The sequence below is a fragment of the Rattus norvegicus genome, chromosome 2 (assembly GCF_036323735.1).
Source record: "Rattus norvegicus strain BN/NHsdMcwi chromosome 2, GRCr8, whole genome shotgun sequence".
Taxonomy (NCBI): Eukaryota; Metazoa; Chordata; class Mammalia; order Rodentia; family Muridae; genus Rattus; species Rattus norvegicus.
Genome location: NC_086020.1, coordinates 165,180,423 through 165,202,217, shown reverse-complemented (window position 1 = coordinate 165,202,217; position 21,795 = coordinate 165,180,423). Strand labels below are relative to the sequence as shown.

The 21,795-nt window shown below is 38.3% G+C and overlaps 1 long non-coding RNA gene across 2 annotated transcripts in view; it reads right to left on the bottom strand.

The window, feature by feature from the left end:
• Window positions 1-16,740, bottom strand: part of LOC120100851 (uncharacterized) — a 43,573-nt gene extending 26,833 nt beyond the window's left edge. Inside the window, exons 1-4 of one of the 2 annotated variants that reach the window (XR_010064317.1) lie at window positions 16,298-16,740; window positions 14,044-14,137; window positions 13,383-13,523; window positions 10,210-12,117 (exon numbers count right to left, since the gene is read on the bottom strand). This is a non-coding gene — a long non-coding RNA (uncharacterized LOC120100851). Of the gene's footprint in view, window positions 1-10,209; window positions 12,118-13,382; window positions 13,524-14,043; window positions 14,138-16,297 lie in introns of those variants that run through there. The other variant, XR_010064316.1, reaches the window with a different exon arrangement.
• Window positions 16,741-21,795: the final 5,055 nt, after the last annotated feature.

The following is a 21,795-nucleotide window of genomic DNA, read 5'->3' as shown; positions in this document are numbered from 1 at the left end:
CTTTAGACAGGAGCAATTCTGGGTTAAAAGTTTTGAGATGGGTGGGTGGCCGATCCCTCAACCAGGGGCTGTGTCTAACTCTGGATATGATCCTTAGAGGTTCTCACTTCCCTTTTGGGTTTTTTTCAGCTAATGTTATCCCTATGTTGGGTTCTGGGAGCCTTTTTCCTGGCATCTGGACTACACCATTCCCCTTTCCCCTACTTCATACCTCTATTCACTCCTGATGCTCTGTCCATCTCTCCCCTCTCCTCCCATACCTAATCCTGCCCCCCTTCCCTCTCCCCTTCCTTTCTTCATCTCAAGTCTTTCCCACCCTCTACCTCCTGTATTTATTTTGTTCCTCCTTCTAAGTAGGACTGAAGCATCTACACTTTAGTCTTTCTGCTTCCTGAGATTCATATGATCTGTGAGTTATATCCTAGGTATTCTGAGCTTTTTGCCTAATACTCAAATATCAGGTCTGGTGAGATGACTCAGTGATTAAGAGCACTGACTATTCTTCCAGAGGTCCTGAGATCATTTCCCAACAACTACATCGATCTGTAATGTGATCTAATGCCCTCTTCTGGTGTGTCTGAAAACAGCTACTGTGTACTCTACTCATTCTTAAACATGGCACGATGGTGATCTGGGAATTCAACCTAGAACTATTCTACATTAGTCTAGTTCTTTGTATTCTACGCCTTGGCTGATGTTTCTATGTGAATTAGAATTATTCAACATATTTAATCTTTTATAACAGAGAAAACATTAAGTACTTTACTTAGGCACAAGGAAATGGTATGTGTTCTTGAAATCTCCATAGAAAGTTCCTCACTCCTGCTTCCTTAGGTACTCATGTGACAGATTCACTGGTGTGTTGCCTAACCAATACAGTTTTGTAAACAATTAAATATAAAAGAAATGTTAAAATAAAATCTAATTTTTTTTCTGGTTGTTGTTATTTGGGTCATGGATTTACCAAGGATAATCATACAACAAACTTCTTATATGGTGGCCCAAAAGCCTAGACTACTTTGAAAGAATGAATATGGTGGGGGAAATACAGATGACTGGATCTAATCCTAAGCATTTATGTGGGTGTTCTGGGATAAGGCTGCAGAATTGGTCTTTCTTTCTTTTTTTTTCTTTTTTTTGTAATATTTTTCAGCTTTATTAACTTGGGTATTTTTTATCTTTATTAACTTGAATATTTCTTATTTACATTTTGATTGTTATTCCTCTTCCCGGTTTCCTGGCCAACATCCCCCTAACCCCTCCCTCTCCCCTCTATATGGGCTTCCCGCCATTACCACCCTCCCCACAACAATCATGTTCACTAGGTGTTCAGTCTTGGCAGGACCAAGGGCTTCCCCTTCCACTGGTAATCTTACTAGGATATTCATTGCTACCTATGAGGTAAGAGTCCAGGGTCAGTCCGTGTATAGTCTTTAGGTAGTGGCTTAGTCCCTGGAAACTCTAGTTGCATGGCATTGTTGGTCATAAGGGGTCTTGAGCCCCTTCAAGCTCTTCCAGTTCTTTCTCTGATTCCTTCAACGGGGGTCCTATTCTCAGTTCAGTGGTTTGCTGCTGGCATTCGCCTCTGTATTTGCTGTATTCTGGCTGTGTCTCTCAGGAGCGATCTACATCTGTCTCCTGTTGGCCTGCACTTCTTTGCTTCATCCATCTTGTCTAATTGGGTGGCTGTATATGTATGGGCCACATGTGGGGCAGGCTCTGAATGGGTGTTCCTTCAGTCTCTGTTTTAATCTTTGCCTCCCTCTTCCCTGCAAAGGTATTCTTGTTCCCCTTTTAAAGAATGAGTGAAGCATTCACATTTTGATCATCCGTCTTGAGTTTCATTTGTTCTACGCATCTAGGGTAAGTCAAGCATTTGGGCTAATAGCCACTTATCAATGAGTGCATACCATGTATGTCTTTCTGTGATTGGGTTAGCTCACTCAGAATGATATTTTCCAGTTCCAACCATTTGCCTACGAATTTCATAAAGTCATTGTTTTTGATAGCTGAGTAATATTCCATTGTGTAGATGTACCACATTTTCTGTATCCATTCCTCTGTTGAAGGGCATCTGGGTTCTTTCCAGCTTCTGGATATTATGAATAAGGCTGCGATGAACATAGTGGAGCATGTGTCTTTTTAATATGTTGGGGCATCTTTTGGGTATATGCCCAAGAGAGGTATAGCTGGATCCTCAGGCAGTTCAATGTCCAATTTTCTGAGGAGCCTCCAGACTGATTTCCAGAATGGTTGTACCAGTCTGCAATCCCACCAACAATGGAGGAGTGTTCCTCTTTCTCCGCATCCTCACCAGCATTTGCTGTCACCTGAGTTTTTGATCTTAGCCATTCTCACTGGTGTGAGGTGAAATCTCAGGGTTGTTTTGGTTTGCATTTCCCTTATTACTAAAGATGTTGAATATTTCTTTAGGTGTTTCTCAGACATTCGGCATTCCTCAGCTGTGAATTCTTTGTTTAGCACTGAACCCCATTTTTAATAGGGTTATTTGTCTCCCTGAGGTATATCTTCTTGAGTTCTTTGTATATTTTGGATAGAAGCCCTCTATCTGTTGTAGGATTGGTAAAGATCTTTTCCCAATCTGTTGGTTGCCGTTTTGTCCTAACCACAGTGTCCTTTGCCTTACAGAACCTTTGCAGTTTTATGAGATCCCATTTGTCGATTCTTGATCTTAGAGCGAAAGCCATTGCTGTTTGTTCAGGAAATATTCTCCAGTGCCAATGTGTTCAAGATTCTTCCCCACTTTTTCTTCTATTAGTTTGAGTGTATCTGGTTTGATGTGGAGGTCCTTGATCCACTTGGACTTAAGTTTTGTACAGGGTGATAAGCATGGATCGATCTGCATTCTTTTACATGTTGACCTCCAGTTGAACCAGCACCATTTGCTGAAAATGCTATCTTTTTTTCCATTTGATGGTTTTGGCTCCTTTGTCAAAATTCAAGTGACCCTAGGTGTGTGGGTTCATTTCTGGGTCTTCAATTCTATTCCATTGGTCTATCTGTCTGTCACTGTACCAATACCATGCACTTTTGATCTCTATTGCTCTGTGATGCTGCTTGAGTTCAGGGATAGTGATCCCCCCTGAGGTCCTTTTATTGTTGAGGATAGTTTTAGCTATCCTGGGTTTTTTATTATTCCAGATGTATTTGCAAATTGTTCTGTCTAACTCTATGGAGATTTGGATTAGTATTTTGATGGGGATTGCATTGAATCTGTAGATCACTTTTGCTAAAATGGCCATTTTTAATGTATTAATCCTGCCAATCCATGAGCATGGGAGATCTTTCAATCTTCTCAGGTATTCTTCAATTTCTTTTTACAGAGTCTTGAAGTTCTTATTGTACAGATCTTTTACTTGCTTGGTTAAAGTCACAAAGAGGTACTTTATATTATTTGGGACTATTATGAAGGGTGTCGTTTCCCTAATTTCTTTCTAGGCTTGTTTCTCTTTTGTGTAGAGGAAGGCTACTGATTTATTTCAGTTAATTTTATACCCAGCCACTTTGCTGAAGTTATTTATCAGCTTTAGTAGTTGTCTGGTGGAACTTTTGGGATCACTTAAATATACTATCATATCATCTGCAAATAGCGATATTTTGACTTCTTCTTTTCCAATCCGTATCCCCTTGATCTCCTTTTGTTGTCTGATTGCTCTGGCTAGAACTTCAAGAACTATATTGAATAAGTAGGGAGAGGGTGGGCAGCCTTGTCTAGTCCTGATTTTAGTGGGATTGCTTCAAGTTTCTCTCCATTTAGTTTAATGTTAGCAACTGGTTTGCTGTATATGGCTTTTACTATGTTTAGGTATGGGCCTTGAATTCCTATTCTTTCCAGTACTTTTATCATGAAGGGGTGTTGAATTTTGTCAAATGCTTTCTCAGCATCTAATGAAATGGTCATGTGGTTTTGTTCTTTCAGTTTGTTTATATAATGGATCACGTTGATGGTTTTCCATATATTAAACCATCCCTGCATGCCTGGGATGAAGACTACTTGATCATGGTGGATGATTGTTTTGATGTGCTCTTGGATTTGGTTTGCCAGAATTTTGAGTATTTTTGCATCGATATTCATAAGGGAAATTGCTCTGAAGCTTTCTTTCTTTGTTGGGTCTTTGTGTGGTTTATGTATAAGAGTAATTGTGGCTTCATAGAAGGAATTCGGTAGTGCTCCATCTGTTTCAACTTGACGAATACTTTGGATAGTATTGGTACGAGGTCTGATAAAATTCTGCACTAAACCCGTCTGGATCTGTGTTCTTTTTGGTTTGGAGACCTTTAATGACTGCTTCTATTTCGTTAGGAGTTATGGGGTTGTTTAACTGGTTTATATGTTCCTTTGGTACCTGGTTTCTGTCTAGGAAATTGTCCATTTCCTGCAGATTTTCAAGTTTTCTTGAATATAGGCTTTTGTAGTAAGATCTGATGATTTTTCGAATTTCCTCTGAATCTGTAGTTATGTCTCCCTTTTCATTTCTTATTTTGTTAATTTGGGCATACTCTCTCTGTCCTCTTTTTAGTCTGGCTAAGGGTTTATCTATCTTGTTGATTTTCTCAAAGAACCAACTTTTGGTTCTGTTGATTCTTTCTATTGTCCTTTTTGTTTCTACTTGGTTGATTTCAGCTCTGAGTTTGATTATTTCCTGCCTTCTACTCCTCCTGGGTGTATTTGCTTCTTTTTGTTCTAGAGCTTTTAGGTGTGCTGTCAAGCTGCTGACATATGCTCTCTCCTGTTTCTTTCTGCAGGCACTCAGAGCTATGAGTTTTCCTCTTAGCACAGCTTTCATTGTGTCCCATAAGTTTCGGTATGTTGTACCTTCATTTTCATTAAATTCTAAGAAGTCTTTAATTTCTTTCTTTATTTCTTCCTTGACCAGGTTATCATTGAGTAGAACAGTGTTCAACTTCCACATGAATGTGGGCGTTCTTCCCGCCCACATGTGGTGGTCTGATAGCATGCACGGGATTATTTCTATCTTTCTGTACCTGTTGAGGCCCGTTTTTTGACCAATTATATTGTCAATTTTGGAGAAAGTACCATGAGGAGCTGAGAAGAATGTATATCCTTTTGCTTTAGGATAGAATATTCTATAAATATCTGTTAAGTCCTTTTGGTTCATGACTTCTCTTAGTCTGTCTACGTCTCTGTTTAATTTCTGTTTCCGTGATCTGTCCATTGATGAGAGTGGGGTGTTGAAATCTCCTACTATTATTGTGTGAGGTGCAATGTGTGTTTTCAGCTTTAGTAAGGTTTCTTTTTCGTATGTAGGTGCCCTTGTATTTGGGGCATAGATATTTAGGATTGAGAGTTCATCTTGGTGAATTTTTCCTTTGATGAATGTGAAGTGTCCTTCCTTATCTTTTTTGATGACTTTTAGTTGAAAATTGATTTTATTTGATATTAGAATGGCTACTCCAGCTTGCTTCTTCCGACCATTTGCTTGGAAAGTTGTTTTCCAGCCTTTCACACTGAGGTAGTGTCTGTCTTTGTCTCTGAGGTGTGTTTCCGGTAGGCAGCAGAATGCAGGGTCCTCATTGTGTATCCAGTTTGTTAATCTATGTCTTTTTATTGGGGAGTAGAGACCATTGATGTTGAGAAATATTAAGGAATAGTGATTATTGCTTCCTGTTATATTCATATTTGGATGTGAGGTTATCTTTGTGTGTTTTTCTTCTCTTTGTTTTGTTGCCAAGGTGATTAGTTTCTTGCTTTTTCTAGGGTGTAGCTTGCCTCCTTATGTTGGGCTTTACCATTTATTATCCTTTGTAGTGCTGGATTTGTAGAAAGATATTGTGTAAATTTGGTTTGGTCATGGAATATCTTTGTTTCTCCATCTATGTTGAGAATTTTGCAGGATACAGTAACCTGGGCTGGCATGTGTGTTCTCTTAGGGTCTGTATGACATCTGTCCAGGATCTTCTGGCTTTCATAGTCTCTGGCGAGAAGTCTGGTGTGATTCTGATAGGTCTGCCTTTATATGTTACTTGACCTTTTTCCCTTACTGCTTTTAATATTCTTTCTTTATTTTGTGTATTTGGTGTTTTGACTATTATGTGTTGGGAGGAGTTTCTTTTCTGGTCCAATCTATTTGGAGTTCTGTAGGCTTCTTGTATGCTTATGGGCATCTCTTTCTTTAGGTTAGGGAAGTTTTCTTCTATGATTTTGTTGAAGATATTTACTGGTCCTTTGAGCTGGGAGTCTTCACTCTCTTCTATACCTATTATCCTTAGGTTTGATCTTCTCATTGAGTCCTGGATTTCCTGTATATTTTGGACCAGTAGCTTTTTCCATTTTACATTATCTTTGACAGTTGAGTCGATGATTTCTATGGAATCTTCTGCTCCTGAGATTCTCTCTTCTATCTCTTGTATTCTGTTGGTGATTCTTGTATCTACGGCTCCCTGTATCTTCCTTTGGTTTTCTATATCCAAGGTTGTTTCCATGTGTTTTTTCTTGATTGCTTCGATTTCCATTTTTAATTCCTTTAACTGTTTGATTGTGTTTTCCTGAAATTCTTTCAGGGATTTTTGTGATTCCTCTCTGTAGGCTTCTACTTGTTTGTTTGTGTTTTCCTGTGTTTCTCTAAGGGAGTTCTTCATGTCTTTCTTGAAGTCCTCCAGCATCACGATGATGCTGAATCCCATTTTTAATAGGGTTATTTGGCGCTCTGGAGTCTAATTTCTTGAGTTCTTTGTATATTTTGGATATTAGCTTTCTATCAGATGTAGAATTGCTAAAGGTCTTTTCCAAATCTGTTGGTTGCTATTTTGTCCTAATGACAGTGTCCTTTGACTTATGAGGTCCCACTTATTCATTCTTGATCTTAGATTTTTGTTCTTAGATCTTAGAGTGTTGCTTAGGAAATTTTCTCCAGTGCCCATATGTTTAACTCTTCCCCACTATTTCTTCTATTGGTTTGATTATATCTGGTTTGTACTTAAGCTTTGTACAGGGCAATAAGAATGGGTCGATTTGCATTCTTCTGTTGGTTGCTATTTTGTCCTAATGACAGTGTCCTTTGACTTATGAGGTCCCACTTATTCATTCTTGATCTTAGATTTTTGTTCTTAGATCTTAGAGTGTTGCTTAGGAAATTTTCTCCAGTGCCCATATGTTTAACTCTTCCCCACTATTTCTTCTATTGGTTTGATTATATCTGGTTTGTACTTAAGCTTTGTACAGGGCAATAAGAATGGGTCGATTTGCATTCTTCTACATGCTGACCTCCAGTTCAATTGGCACCATTTGTTGAAAATGCTATCTTTTTTTCCATTGCATGGTTTTGACTCCTTTGTCAAAAATCAAGTGACTATAGGTGTGTGGGTTCATTTCTGGGTCTTCAATTCTATTTCACTGGTCTATATGCCTGTCTCTGTACCAATACCATATAGATTTTATCACTATTGCTCTGTAATGCTGCTTGAGTTCAGGGATAGTGATTCCCCCTGAAGTCCTTTTATTGTTGAGGATAGTTTTAGCTATCCTGGGTTTTTTGTTATTTCAGATGAATTTGCAAATTGTTCTTTCTAACTCTATGAAGTATTGGTTTGGAATTTTGATGGGGATTGCATTGAATCTGTAGATTGCTTTTGGTAAAATGGCCATTTTTACTATATTAATCCTGCCAATACATGAGCATGAGAGATATTTTTACCTTCTGACATCTTCAATTTCTCTCTTCAGAGACTTGAAGTTCTTATCATACAGATCTTTCACTTGCTTGGATAAGGTCCTACTGAGGAATTTTATATCATTTGGGACTATTATAAGGGGTGTTCTTTCCTTAATTCTTTTCTCAGTCTGTTTATCCTTTGAGTAGAAGAAGGCTACTGATGTGTTTGAGCTAATTTTATACCCAGCTACTTTGCTGTAGTTGTTTATCAGGCTTAGTAGGTCTCTGGTGGAACTTTTGGGGTCACTTATGTATGCTGTCATATCATCTGCAATAGTGTTATTTTGACTTATTTCTTTCCAATTTGTATTCCTTTGATCTCCTTTGATTGTCTAATTTCTCTGGCTAGGACTGAGAGAACTTTATTGAATAAGTAGGGAGAGAGTTGTGAGCCTTTTCTAGTCCCTCATTTTAGTGGGATTGCTTCAGGTTTTTCTCCATTTATTTTAATGTTAGCTACTGGTTTGCTGTATATGGCTTTTACTAGGTTTAGTTATGGCCCTGAATTCCTGTTCTTTCCAGGACTTTTATCATGAAGTGGTGTTGAATTTTGTCATATGCTTTCTCAGCATCTAATGAAATGATCATGTGGTTTTTATCTTTCAGTTTGTATATATAGTGGATACCATTGAGAATTTTCAAAGTATTGAACCATTCCTGCATACCTGGGATGAAGCCTGCTTGATCATGATGGATGATCATTTTGATGTGTTCTTGGATTTGGTTTGTAAGAATTTTATTGAGTATTTTTGCATCAATATTCATAAGGGAAATTGATCTGAAGCTCTCTTCCTTGGTTGGGTTTTTGTGTGGTTTAAGTATAAGAGTAATTGTGGCTTCATAGAAGGAAATTGGTAGTGTTCTATCTGTTTCAATTTTGTGGAATAGTTTTGACAGTATTGGCATGAGGTATTCTATGAAGATTTGTGAGAATTCTACACTAAACCCATCTGGTCCTGGGCTCTTTTTGGTTGGGAGAGTTTTAGTGACTGCTTCTATTTCTTTAGGAGTTATAGCCTTGTTTAAATGGTTTATCTGTTCCTCATTTAACTTTGATACCTGGTATTTGTCCAGAAAATTGTACATTTCCTCTAGATTTTCCAGTTTTGTTGAATATAGGCTTTTGTAATAGAATCTGATGATTTTTTTGAATTTCCTCTGATTCTGTTATTATGTCTCCCTTTTCATTTCTGATACTCAGCTATCAAAAACAATGACCTCCTGAAATTCATAAGCAAAAGGATGGAAGTAGAAAATATCATCCTGAGTGAGGTAACCCAATCACAGAAATACACACATGGTATGCACTCATTGAAAAGTGGATATTAGCCCAAATGCTCAAATATCCCAAGATGCAATGCACAGACCACATGAAACTCAAGAAGAATGACCAAAATGTAGACGCTTCACTACTTCTTTAAAAGGGGACCAAAAATAGCCATAGGAGTGTATCAGGAGGCAAAGTTTAGAGCAGAGACTGAAGGAACGGCCATTCAGATCCTGACTCACATGTGGTCCATATGTATACAGTCACCAAAACTAGATAAGATGGATGAAGCTAAGATGTGCATGCTGACAGAAATAGGATATAGCTCTCTACTCAGAGACACAGTCAGAACATGTCAAATACAGAGGCGAATGCTAGCAGCAAACCACTGAACTGAGATAGAACGCCTATTGGAGGAATTAGAGAAAGGACTGAAAGAGCCGAAGGGGCTTGCGACCCTATAAGAACAACATTGCCAACCAACCACAGCTTCCAGGGACTAAACCACTACGCAAAGACTGTACATGGACTGACCCTGACCTCCAACTGCATATGTAGCAGAGAATAGCCTTGTTGGGGCACCAGTTGAAGGGGAAGCCCTTGGTCCTGGCAAGGTTGTACCCCCAGTGTAGGGGATTGTCTGCCGGGGGGCAGTAGTGGGGAGGTAGATGGGGAGGGGAACACCCATATAGAAGGTGAGGTAGAGGAGTTAAGGGGTTGATGGACAGGAAACCTGGAAATGGAATTACTTTAGAAATGTAAATAAGAAATTCCCCATTTAATAAAAATGGGGGAAAAAAAGAACTTGAGGCTGAATTTGTGGATAAAACACTGTCAATGCACATAGCAGCACCAATCATTTGGATGCATAGTACCCAAGTAAATGCAGCGTGGGCATGATGAACTGCTGTCATTTTGTCTCAAAGGTGGAGGCGTGGGATTCCCATATCAAGCTGGATGAGTAGAGTAGGCATATCTGACAGCTGTTTCTTTGATTAATAGATCCTGCTTCAATGAATAAAGTAGAATAATGAAAAATTATTTCTTACATCAAATTCAGATTCCCAGCAAAACAAAGTTTACCTAATCTCAGTAGTTGCAACTTCTGTTGGTATTTGTTTATTGGATATTTCATGTATTTTCTTTTCAAATGTTATCCTCTTTCCAGTTACTACCCTCTTTCACACTCCCCTCCCCCTGCTTCTATGAGGATGCACCTCCTGCCCACCCACCCACTCCTAACTCAGCACCCTGGCATTACCCTACATTGGGGAAATGAGCCTTCACAGGTCCAAAGGCTTCTCTATTGATGCTAGACAATGCCATCCTCTGTTACATAAGCAAATGGAGCTATGGGTCCCTCCATGTGTACTCTTTTGTTGGTGCTTTAGTCCTTGGCAGCTCCCAGGTGTCTTGTTGGTTGATATGTTGTTCTTCCTATGGGGCTTCAACCCCTTTCATTCCTTCAGTCCTTTAATTCCTCCATTGGAGTCCCCGTGCTCAGACTTATGCTTAGCTGCAAGCATCCTCATCTGTATCAATAAGGCTCTGGCAGAGCCTCTAAGAAGACATCCATATCAGGCTCCTGTGAGCAAGCACTTCTGGGCATCAGCAATAGTGACTGAGTTTGATGGCTGCATATGGGATGGACCCCCAGGTAGGGCAGTCTCTGGATGGCCTTTCTTCAGTCTCTGCTCCACGCTTTCTCCCTGTATTTCCTCCTGTGAGTATTTTGTTCCCCCTTGTAAGAAGGAATGAAGAATCCATGTTTTTGTCTTCCTTCTTGAGCTTCATATGGTCTGTGAGTTTTTTCTTGGGTATCCTGAGCTTTTGGGCTGATATCCACTTATCAGTGAGTACATACTATGTATTTTTTATTTGTGAGTGGGTTACCTCACTCAAGATGATATTTTCTAGCTCCATCCATTTGCCTAAGAATTTCATGAAGTCCTTGTTTTTAATAGCTCTAAGTATTCCATTGTGTAAATGTACCACATTTTCTGTATCCATTCCTTGGTTGAAGGACATCTGGGTTCTTTCCAGCTTCTGGCTATTATAAATAAGGCTGCTATGAACTTAGTGGAACATATGTCCTTGTTATATTTTGGAACATCTTTTGGGTATATGCCCAGGGATGGTATAGCTGGGTCTTCATGTAGTACTATGTCCAATTTTCTGAGGAACCACCAGATTGATTTCTACATCTTTTGTACCAGCTTGCAATCCCACCAGCAATGCAGGTGTTGTCCTCTTTCTTCACATCCTTGCTAGCATCTGCTGTCACCTGAGTTTTTGATCTTAGCCATTCTCACTGTAACTTAAGGCGCTAAACATCCAGGGGGAAAAAAGCTATGCTAAAGCATTTTTGCACACACTATAAACATTTACACATGGACCAGAGGAAGTGTTTGTTTTCTCTCTGAGGCTCAGAGCAGGAGAAAAGTTTTTTGTTTTCCTATGGGTCTCAGGATGTGGTTCTAGACCCTCTAGCATCATATCAACAACACCTACCCACTCTGGTCTTCACATACTTGCACCTCTGGTGCTCTCCATATGTGGGTACATGAGTATAAATATTCATGCAACTGCTACCACTTTAAAAACAGCATTCACGACAATCCAAGTGCTCATTCTTGAGAGCCACTATATTTAGTCATAATAAATAATCTCTTATTCCTTTTGATGCAAAAGCTTTTTGTTGTGTCAAAAATTGGAAGACTCAATGTCAGTAGCACATTAGAATTTCTTTTGCCAATATTATCTCTATAGTTGATGCAATATAACTGAAATTCTAGCAAGTTATTTTGTGAATTTCAAAAAATCCTGTCTCTGGTTTATATGGAAATTTTAAAGAACTAGAATAGACATGCTGATAAAAGAGATCAAAGATGAAGGACAGACACTACTTAATTTCAAGGTTTCCTATGACCAGTTTGATAGGAATCAACAAATTAAACACAACCAAGGGATCTCCCATGACAAGATTTTTTTCATCTCATTCCAACCACATTGACTTCCTTCTTGTCATCTGTCTTCTTCTAAAGGTGTTGATGATTCATCCAGGACTTCCCCGACCATCTTTTTCCATCCTCTAAAGTTTTATAGTTATTTCTTCAGTTTATCGGATGAATTTCTTGCCATCTTCTGTTTGAAAGACTTGAAATGTCATGTAATTTTGACACTTATACATTAGTAAATTATCAAATCTTTGTTAAACAATTAAATACACAAGCAAATAAAATGAGCATGGTCAATTGTTAAAGAGGGAAACATTAGTCATAAGAATCTAGCCTTTATTTTACATTGTTCTTTTTTATCAATTTATTTTTTTTTCTTTAATTATTTTTTACACTGCAGACTTAACTCCCTCCTGCTCCACCCTTTAACTGCTCCAAGTCCCACTCCTCATTTCCCTGTCTCCAAGAGGATGTCCCAACACCCACCACCATCCTACCAGACCTCCCCACTGCCTGTGGTCCCAAGTCTCTTGAGGTTTAGGAGCATCTTTTCTGACTGAATCCAGACCCAGCAGTCTTCTGTTCTACATGTGTTGAGGGCCTCATATAGGCTGGTATATGCTGGCTGGTTAGTGGCTCAGTGTCTGATTCTGGGGTATCTAGGTTAGTGGAGATTGCTGGTCCTCCTACAGGGTCACCCTCCTCCCCCAGCTGCTTCCAGTTTTTCCTTAATTCAACCAAATAGGTCACCAGTTTCTGTCCACTGGGTGGGTGCAAATATCTATATCTCACTCTTTCAGGTGCTTGTTGGGCCTTTCAGAGGGCAGCCATGATAGGTTCCTGTTTGTAAGCACACCATAGCATCAGTAATATTGTCAGGCCGTGGGGCCTTCCCCTGAACTGGATCCCAATTTGGGCCTGTCATTGGACCACCTTTTCCTCCATTTTTGTCTCTGCAATTCGTTCAGACAGGAACAATTCTGGGACAGAGTTTTTTGTCTGTGGGATGGCAATCCCATCCCTCCAGTCTTTCTACTGGAATGAATCCTACAAGTTCCCTCTCCCCACTGTAGGGCATTTCATCTCAGGTGTCCCTCTTTGAGTTCTGAGTGTCTCTCACCTCCCAGGTCTTTGGTATATCCTAGAGGGTCCCCCTCCTCCTACCTTCCAAGGTTGCCTGTTTCCATTCTTTCTGCTGGCCTTTAGGGTTTCACTCCTGACCCCCAGACAAACCCCAATACCTGATCATGTTCTCTCCTTATTCTCCCTTTCACCTTTCCCACCCATGTCCCTCCTCCTTCCTGTATTCTCCCTCCCAAGTGGGACTGAAGCATTCTTACTTGGTCCCTTCAGCTTGTCAGCCTTCCTAAGTTCTGTGGATTATATCCTGGAAATTCTGTATTTTTTTTGGCTAATATCCATTATTAGTGAGTTTATAAAATGCATATCCTTCGGGGTTCTTACCTCACTCAGGATGATATTTTTCTAGTTCCATCCATTTGCCTGCAAAACTCTTTTGTGTAAATGAACCACCTTTTCTGTATTCATTCTTCTTTTTGGGACATCTGGGTTGTTTCCAGCTTCTGGCTATCACAAATAAGCCTGCTGTAGTTTGAAAATGTAAGTTGTATGCACTTTTCAGTACTATTACTTTAAGTTTTGTTGTATTTACTATACAGATTTGTACTGTCATATTCGTATATGGTACTGCATATACAAAGCAAGCACACTCTCCTATCCAAACCATGAATACAGGCATGCACTGCTTGGGGAAACCAGTTACAACACAGTAAAGGAGCCTGAAAGTGTTAAATGTGTTGCTGTTAACAATGGCAGGCTATACAGTTTGTGGAAATACCGGGGTTTTGTTCGTTTGTTTGTTTGTTTGTTTTGGCTGCTGCTGCCTCTAGTAATAATTGAATTAAATCTATAGTTGGAATGTGTCTGTGGTTTTATATCAGGTGATCTCAAGAAGTATTGAATGCTGACCTATCTAGAAATTTGGCACACTCATACCCAATTATTTGAAGAAACAGAAGATCTTAAAGCACAATGGAGCTTGTGGGCCTGTGTTACCTCACTTCTGCATTTGGAAATAATCACAAAAAGCCCAGGTGGTCATTACCTTGCCTCAGCCACATGGTAGCAGCTCCTGATGCAGGAGAGTGTAGTCTAGAATAAACCACGTTGTAGAATCCGAGCCTTCTAGATTCTGGTAACTACAAAAGCAAATCAACTTCAATTATTTTCGCATGATCTTGCTTCTGTTCTCTAAGGTACATGAAGGGTCATTGGAGAAAGGTTTCCACATTGCAGAAGGTATTTTTATAAGGAAAAGTAAATAGATAGTAAAATATTCAAATGCCTCAGCACTTCAAACTCAGCTAACTAGTTATAGATCCTTAGAAATCTTCTAACTAGGTACACTTTGCATAAGGTTTTTTCTTTTCTTTCCTTCCTTACTTTCTTTCTTTCCTTCTTTCTTTCTTTCTTTCTCCCTTTCTTTTTGTAAAATCTAAATAATAACAGTGCTTAACTCCACTGTGGTCCTTTATGCTTAAACTAATCAATATATTTTGTTCCTTCTGTCTACAGTGTGTTATTACAGAAAAAAGGGGTGACATTTATTTTCTCAGATCAAATCAAAAGAAAGCCAATATTACCAATGATTTTGAACATGAGAATATTCATCCCTATGTAGCAGCTCTTTAAAATGGAACAATCATCAATGCTATGGAAGCAAACAGAGGGATTTATTCAGGTCCTCAACCTACACCAAATCTATTCTACTATAAAACATTTCATAAAGATTATATTCAAAACAATCTATGGACTGCAATGTTTACTATTAAATAAAAGTATAGTTTTTCTTTCATTATTCTAAAAGAAAAATTCTGAGAGATCAAAGGCATTACATTTGAAGTAACAATAGTTACTGAGTTTAAGGGCCCCCTTGAGCGAAAGTGTAAGGACAAGCCATAACTATTGTCAATGTAAAATCAAAGGAGAATGATTTAGAAGTTCTACCTTTTTAGAGTGACCTAAACAAAACTGTAATTTTCCAAGGACAAATATCTAGAAGCCAGAGAAAGCTGCCCTAAGTCATGCCTAAGTCCCCCTTAAAGGACAAAACAGTGGCTTGCTGAAGCCTATCTCTACATGTGCTCCTTTATTGAATTAAGAAAGTCTTAGAGGGTGTAGTATAACAGGAATTGAGCAGTACGGGAAAGAAAATCTTGAAAGTCCCTGTCTCGTGTATGATAATTGAAATACTAACTTCACACAGATGCAAAACAGAAATCGATTTGCAGATGCCTTAGTCTGGGGGGCTGTATATAAATCAGACATAGTTTTTAGTAGACATGGTTAGCACATTTCATGTAAAACTGGCCAGATGTACATTCAGTCCACAGTGAGAGGTCTTTAAGAGCTGGGTTGGCAGGAGAGTGGTTACATCACAGGGCAGCAATTTCACACTGGGTTGACAAATTCTTCTAAGGTCAATCAAGTAACCCATGTTTATTGTGAATCAGGCTGTTTCATATGCATATGACTAATTTCTTTTCTACTCTGTGGGGCTCTGCTGTTGTTGTCCTCACCTTAATCTGATACATTTTGCCATCTATAATTATGATATGAATTTATTTTTTTAAACATAACCTAGCGCCAGGTAGGCTGAAGTTGGCAAATGCTGCCAGAAACAATAATACAAAAGATAAGGGGGTAAGTAAGGGTTGATTAGTCCCAAGAAAAAGGGAAACATAATAGAGAAAAGATAAAACAAAGAAAAATGTAAAGAAAACAGAGAAAAATAGATATATAATTTTGAACAAAAAGATATTTAAATTGAAAGTATTGGACATAAAAACATCTCTTACTTGTAATACATTGTATCATTTTCTAAACTAGAATAAAAAAATGACCTGCATTACAAAACAAAAGGTGTATAGTAGGCAAATGGGAATGAAACACAGTTGTCATTCATTTGACAGGATTAAAAATTACTTAAGAAAGAAAGCCATTACAATAAAAAAATCCCCTCTAATAAAGTAAACTAATGAAACTCTCTTTACCTAACAATCTAAGCTCAAGTTTTGTGAAAAGAAACAAAACAAAACAAACAAACAAACAAAAAAAAACAGAACTCTAAGAGAAAGTGTAAGTAATACAACATAGTAAATGGGATCTTAACACAATTTTCAGAGAAAATAGTTATTCTAAGCAGGTTTTGGCAGCAGAGATGCCCACATGCAGGCGTTGTGGAACAGTACAACAGGCTGTGTCAGCAGGCTGCCAAAGGTACACATAGCCACAGGCAAAGAGCCAACAGAAGGTGGACATCTGCACCTCTTGTACAGACAGGGAAAAATCAAACTCACATAATGGCTGTAGGGAATCTCTGGATACAGCCCAGGCTTCACATTATCTGCGACTCTTGCAGTCTAGACACGCTGTCCTTTACCTTCCACCCGAGAACAGGCCATAACCGCAAGGCCCAGAACTAAGCCTGTCCTTTATGTTTGACGGGTAATATCACAAATGTTTGTCCGTTAAGTGGTAGGAGTCATTCAGAACGAGGAAGCTGAAACCTAAAACACTGATGGCGTCCTGGGAGAATCTAGGAACGATGTGGACAGCCTGAGAAGGAATTTAGACATATTTCATTACCACATGGTATTTCCTCAAGTCCCTGATGTCAGCCCTGCAACATCATGAATGTAAATGATGCCCAAGCGCGTCTGATGAGTCACGTGGGGTTACCAGTCATTATGAAGACACAGGAGCTTCCTCACTCCTCTGCCAGCACTGCTAGCCCACTCCTCCGTAGGATGTGCTCTGCTACAATGATTGTGCTAACCCAGAGTGCAGCTTTAAGAACAAGGATTGACCCTGGACTGTGACCTCATAGGTAGCAGTGAATATCCTAGTAAGAGCACCAGTGGAAGGGGAAGCCCTGGGTCCTGCTAAGACTGAACCCCCAGTGAACTAGATTGTTGGGGGGAGGGCGGCAATGGGGGGAGGGTTGGGAGGGGAACACCCATAAAGAAGGGGAGGGGGAGGGGGATGTTTGCCCGGAAACCGGGAAAGGGAATAACACTCGAAATGTATATAAGAAATACTCAAGTTTATAAAAAAAAAAGAAAGAAAAAAAGGATTCTATGGGAATTGGAATTGTCCAGTCAGGACCCACGCTACTTCTGGCAACTTTGTGAACAAATTTATCCAGCTTGTGTCATTGCCTAAAATATATACACAGCATGCTGTACCTATGGGATGCTTCAGTTATATTTTGCACAGCTTTTGCATAAAGGACTCTGGATGGGAATAAAATCTTGAACCTTCCTCCGTCATTGGAACTTATTTTGTAAAGCCTAACTTCAGAAACTGGATAACAGCTTGCTGACTCTTGGTAACTCACTGTTTCAAAGTTTGGTAAAACCCATTTAATTTTTCTTCTGGGTTTTTATTTTATTGATGATTTCCCAGCATACTCGTAGTTCATTTGCAAAGCAAACTTTCCGGGTGATTCATGAACAAACCATAAGGGCCCAGTGGAGGAAACTCAGTAAATCTACCTTTGTGTATGGATAGGAAAAGTCTACAGTCAGAGCTTCTCCTTTCCCTAAGCTGCTGAAAAGTTGTGGGATTCCTGGCATTCTAGGTTTCACAGCAATCTAACACATACAGACTGCCAGATATTATCATTTCTGCTTTTTCTTTTAAATGGAAAATTACTTGCTTTATCTTTATAGATGCCAATAGTATCGGTTTTCAAGTGTTCACCAGGAGCTGTTGAAACGTGTTACTTTGTAATCGAGTATGGCAAGGTGTTAGCAGACACCTGTGTGTCACTCTGAGAACCTCCAGTCAGGGGTCTCTGTGCATGTGATGCTCTTCCCCAGAGAGTCACACCTGCTTTGGATGTGTGCTAGGAGATTGGTATTTCTGAATGTTATATGAAAGATCACTGAAGTCATGCCAGATTTGGGGGTGAGGAGCTATTGAAACTCTATTGGACTAGGGATACAATAGAGGACTTACCCAATAGGTGTGAAATGCTGAGTTACAGTTCTCAATACCAAAAACCTATTATGTAGGTTATTACTCTTAATGTTAGCTATGTGCTGCTGTTTCTCATGCCTCCATAATACTCAGCCTTCCCAACTCTATGCAATATGTAATAGATAACCCTCAGCATCTTTTGACTTGTTTGGTGATACAGATACTGATTTCTTGACAACTAAAGTTTTGCCTTTTATAATTTAATAATTCTGACATTTGCATACATTTCAGTGTTAAGATATCCCTCAAACACTTGAAATGATATAAAACACCTATGGAATGGCATATAAAGTAGAGATAAGTTATACTTATGAAATAGAAATAATGTTAAAAGCTAGAGTTGGTTGGTAGTGGTCATGAATTTGCACATTAGAATACATACTTTACTGTGAATACCATTATGCCAGAATGAAATAAAAATATAGACTTGGAAAATTAAAATATATACAAAGAAATTATTGAATAAGCGAACCCAGGCAAATATCAAGCATAACAAGGACAAAAGCAAATCCCTATGCTATCTAAAATAAATATTAAATATAAAATTATAGCATTAATTAGATCTACACACACACACACACACACACATATATATATACATATATATATATATATATATATATGGAATATAAAGGATTACAGGACAATGATTTTAGAAACATAAATTTGAAATGTAAATAGAAGAGTTGTATTTGTTTAACTAGTTTTAGATTAAAAAATTTTAAACAGCCTGATATAAAGAATATATATTCAAATAACACTCAACATATACAATCAAACCTTACTACACTTCACCATATATTTTATAGTTACCATGCCACAATTATGTATTAAAATGGAAATAGATGTCAGATAAACTTACTCAATTTCTAAGTCAATTATGAAAGAAAATCAGAGAACTGTTACACAAGAGAAAGTATTATATACACGAGTCTGACCTTATTAAATCAATAACAAAGAGGTCGATAATTAGCAAATGAAACCCAGACATCAACTCTGAATAAACTAGGATCAGGGAAGCTTGAGTATAGCATTTTAAAATGGCTAATCAGGACTTGTCATAATAAAACTTACAAGAGGGAGAAAAACAAGGAAAAGTGCCACAGAGGCTAACGGTTTTCCCTAAAGTCTTGTCCATGGGGAGAACATAAAGACTACAGTTCAGGATTTTAAATTAACCCTTACTTAGAATAAAAGAAAAATATAACCAAATTATATTATTCAATTTTATAATGTTATACACTGACTTGCACTGTTACCAAAATACTAATTAATGTCAGTCATCAAGATCTCTTCACACACGACTTTGTTAATCCTCTGGAAGGTCTTCATTTATAAAACCACCATGTAGGGCAAAATACCCTGCCAAATCTGTAAGTCAACATGCAAATTTTTATATATTATAGTTCTCATTCTAAAACTACTTCTGAAATATATCTAGGAAATACAATATTTAAGTAAAAATATTTAAAGGTTGTATTAAGTTATAGAGATGTTTATCAAAGCAGAATAAATCCAATTAGAAAGTAAGAATGTTTAAGTTAAAGTGATAAAAACCTTATTTAATCCTTACCTCAAAGAAAATTGGATGATTATTTGGTTACTGCTCAAGTTTTGACTTAATTTAAAATATATAAACAGGTCGTTCTAACTTCCTTTGAAAATGTTTAGCATAGAATCTATTGGGAATTTATACCCCAGCATTTGTAATCACCTATTTCAGTATGAAATTAGAAATACCTCTCCTTTGGAAATAAACAAACTAACAACAAATTGCAATAAAAATTAGTATTCCCATTTCTCTCACTCCCCTTTCTGCTGTGGGACTATATAGAAGCAAGAAATACAGTATATTTTACACAGCTGAATTTGTAGGGAGCAAGTATAGCAGTGCCTCAAGCCATAATTTGTAATAGCATACTAAAACACATTCATCAACCACAGATGGAGCTCGAAGTGTCTGCAGAACAGAACTGGAGATACCTGTAACTGAGATGTGTTCCAAGGTAATAAAGGCAGTTGGCAGAATCCTCACCAAATGTTCCCGCTGGAACTTCTGGCTCCCTTCAAAGGTTGCTTCATGCTGGTGCCAGTTCTGACCTGCTAATGTGCAGCAGCATGAACCTCTAGGTGTTCATCCCATATTCCTACCCCTTAATAAGGATCCCATGCTTTCCCAAACTAGATGCTTTTCTGTAGATTCTTTAAAACAGGTTTATATTTTCCTCAAAGCGTTAGGGCTAGCCAAATGTCTCATAGAAACTATCTTGCGAATTTTAATACTTATTGGCCCATGGGCTTTGGTGGCATTAGATTTTGGCAGAAAATATTAATATCTATGTATAAGCCAGATGTGGTGGTAATCTGCGTACTTGGGAGATAAAGGCAGAAGGAACAAGAGGTCATCATTAGCTGCTTACTCTTAGTGGAAAACAGGTTAAATTTTATAAGACCCTGTCTCAAACAAACATTAGCCATTCATAGATCTAGATAATATATTTTTCTTAAAATTCTTACAATAGTTACATTATCATTTATAAAACCAATTTTAAAAATTGTGAATGGTTGTTTACTTAAAAAATTCTATTCACGAAAGACTAGTAAAAATGATGAGGAGTGGCCATTATTTTTTCCTATTGTATAATTCTTCAAGAAAGGGCTGTGTTCAATAACCACATCACTATGAAAATTGGAAGCTACAATTCTCATTAACAGCACATCCTTGAGCAAAATCCTTTGATTCATCTCATTTCATTTTTGATAATAACATTAATGATGTAAATGACTCAGTGCAGTTAACTGAGTGTGCCTTAAAAACCCCATAAACATGGAGAAACATGGAGAATAGTCTCACTTTAACTCTTCAGCCACTGACTTCATGTGGACTTGTAGAAATTCTAAACAATTTCTAAACAATCACATAAGCTGAACTCTCTCTCCCATTATTAGAGACTATCCTGTTCTGTTACCTTAGTTTTTCTGAAGGTACGTGAACAAGATACCCTAGATAGATCATTAAGAAATCATAAAGAAAAAAATAGCGTTTAAGTCTAGTTGGTCACCCAATGTATTTATTAGAGCTACTGACAGGAGAATGGGTGAAGGTTGCTCACAGGAGTATGAGTGACTCAAACACAGCTGTATGGTACACACACACACACACACACACACACACACACACACACACACACAATCTCATTCAAGAAAGGAAGATAACATGAAATCCTGCTCCTTTGACATTCCTGTACAACTAACACATAACTTCACTGGCCAGTCTCATCTCTGTTGCAGTAAAAATGAAACAGCAAGACGAGTTCTCCTGTGTACAACTCTGTGTTACTCTGCATGGCTCTTTCTGACCCGGGAGGTCTGCACGCCATTCCAGCATGGAACCTTGCCACGATGTTTTGCTTTCACTCACAGTTCCCGTAGCAGGTTGTTACCATGCCAGACATACACATGCCAGTTCTGTGGCAGGCTTGGTGTGTCCTGCCACCACACATTCTCTTGAACTCAATTAAGTCGCCACACGAAAGAACACACCACACAATAACCTCTGATCCAATTGATAGGATGTAATTTGCCAATGTAGACAGGACAGAATCCTGTACACAGCAATCCCTTAAAAGAATCATAACAATCTGTTTCTATGCACACAGAGAATCTTTTTTAAAAAACTTTTTCAATGGATTTTTTTTAAATTTACCTTACAAATGGTATCCTCCTCAGTTTCCTGTCCATAAACCTCCTATCCAGTCCCCTTCTCCTTCTATGAGGGTGTTCATACTCTCCAAACACCCACCCCTTCAGACCT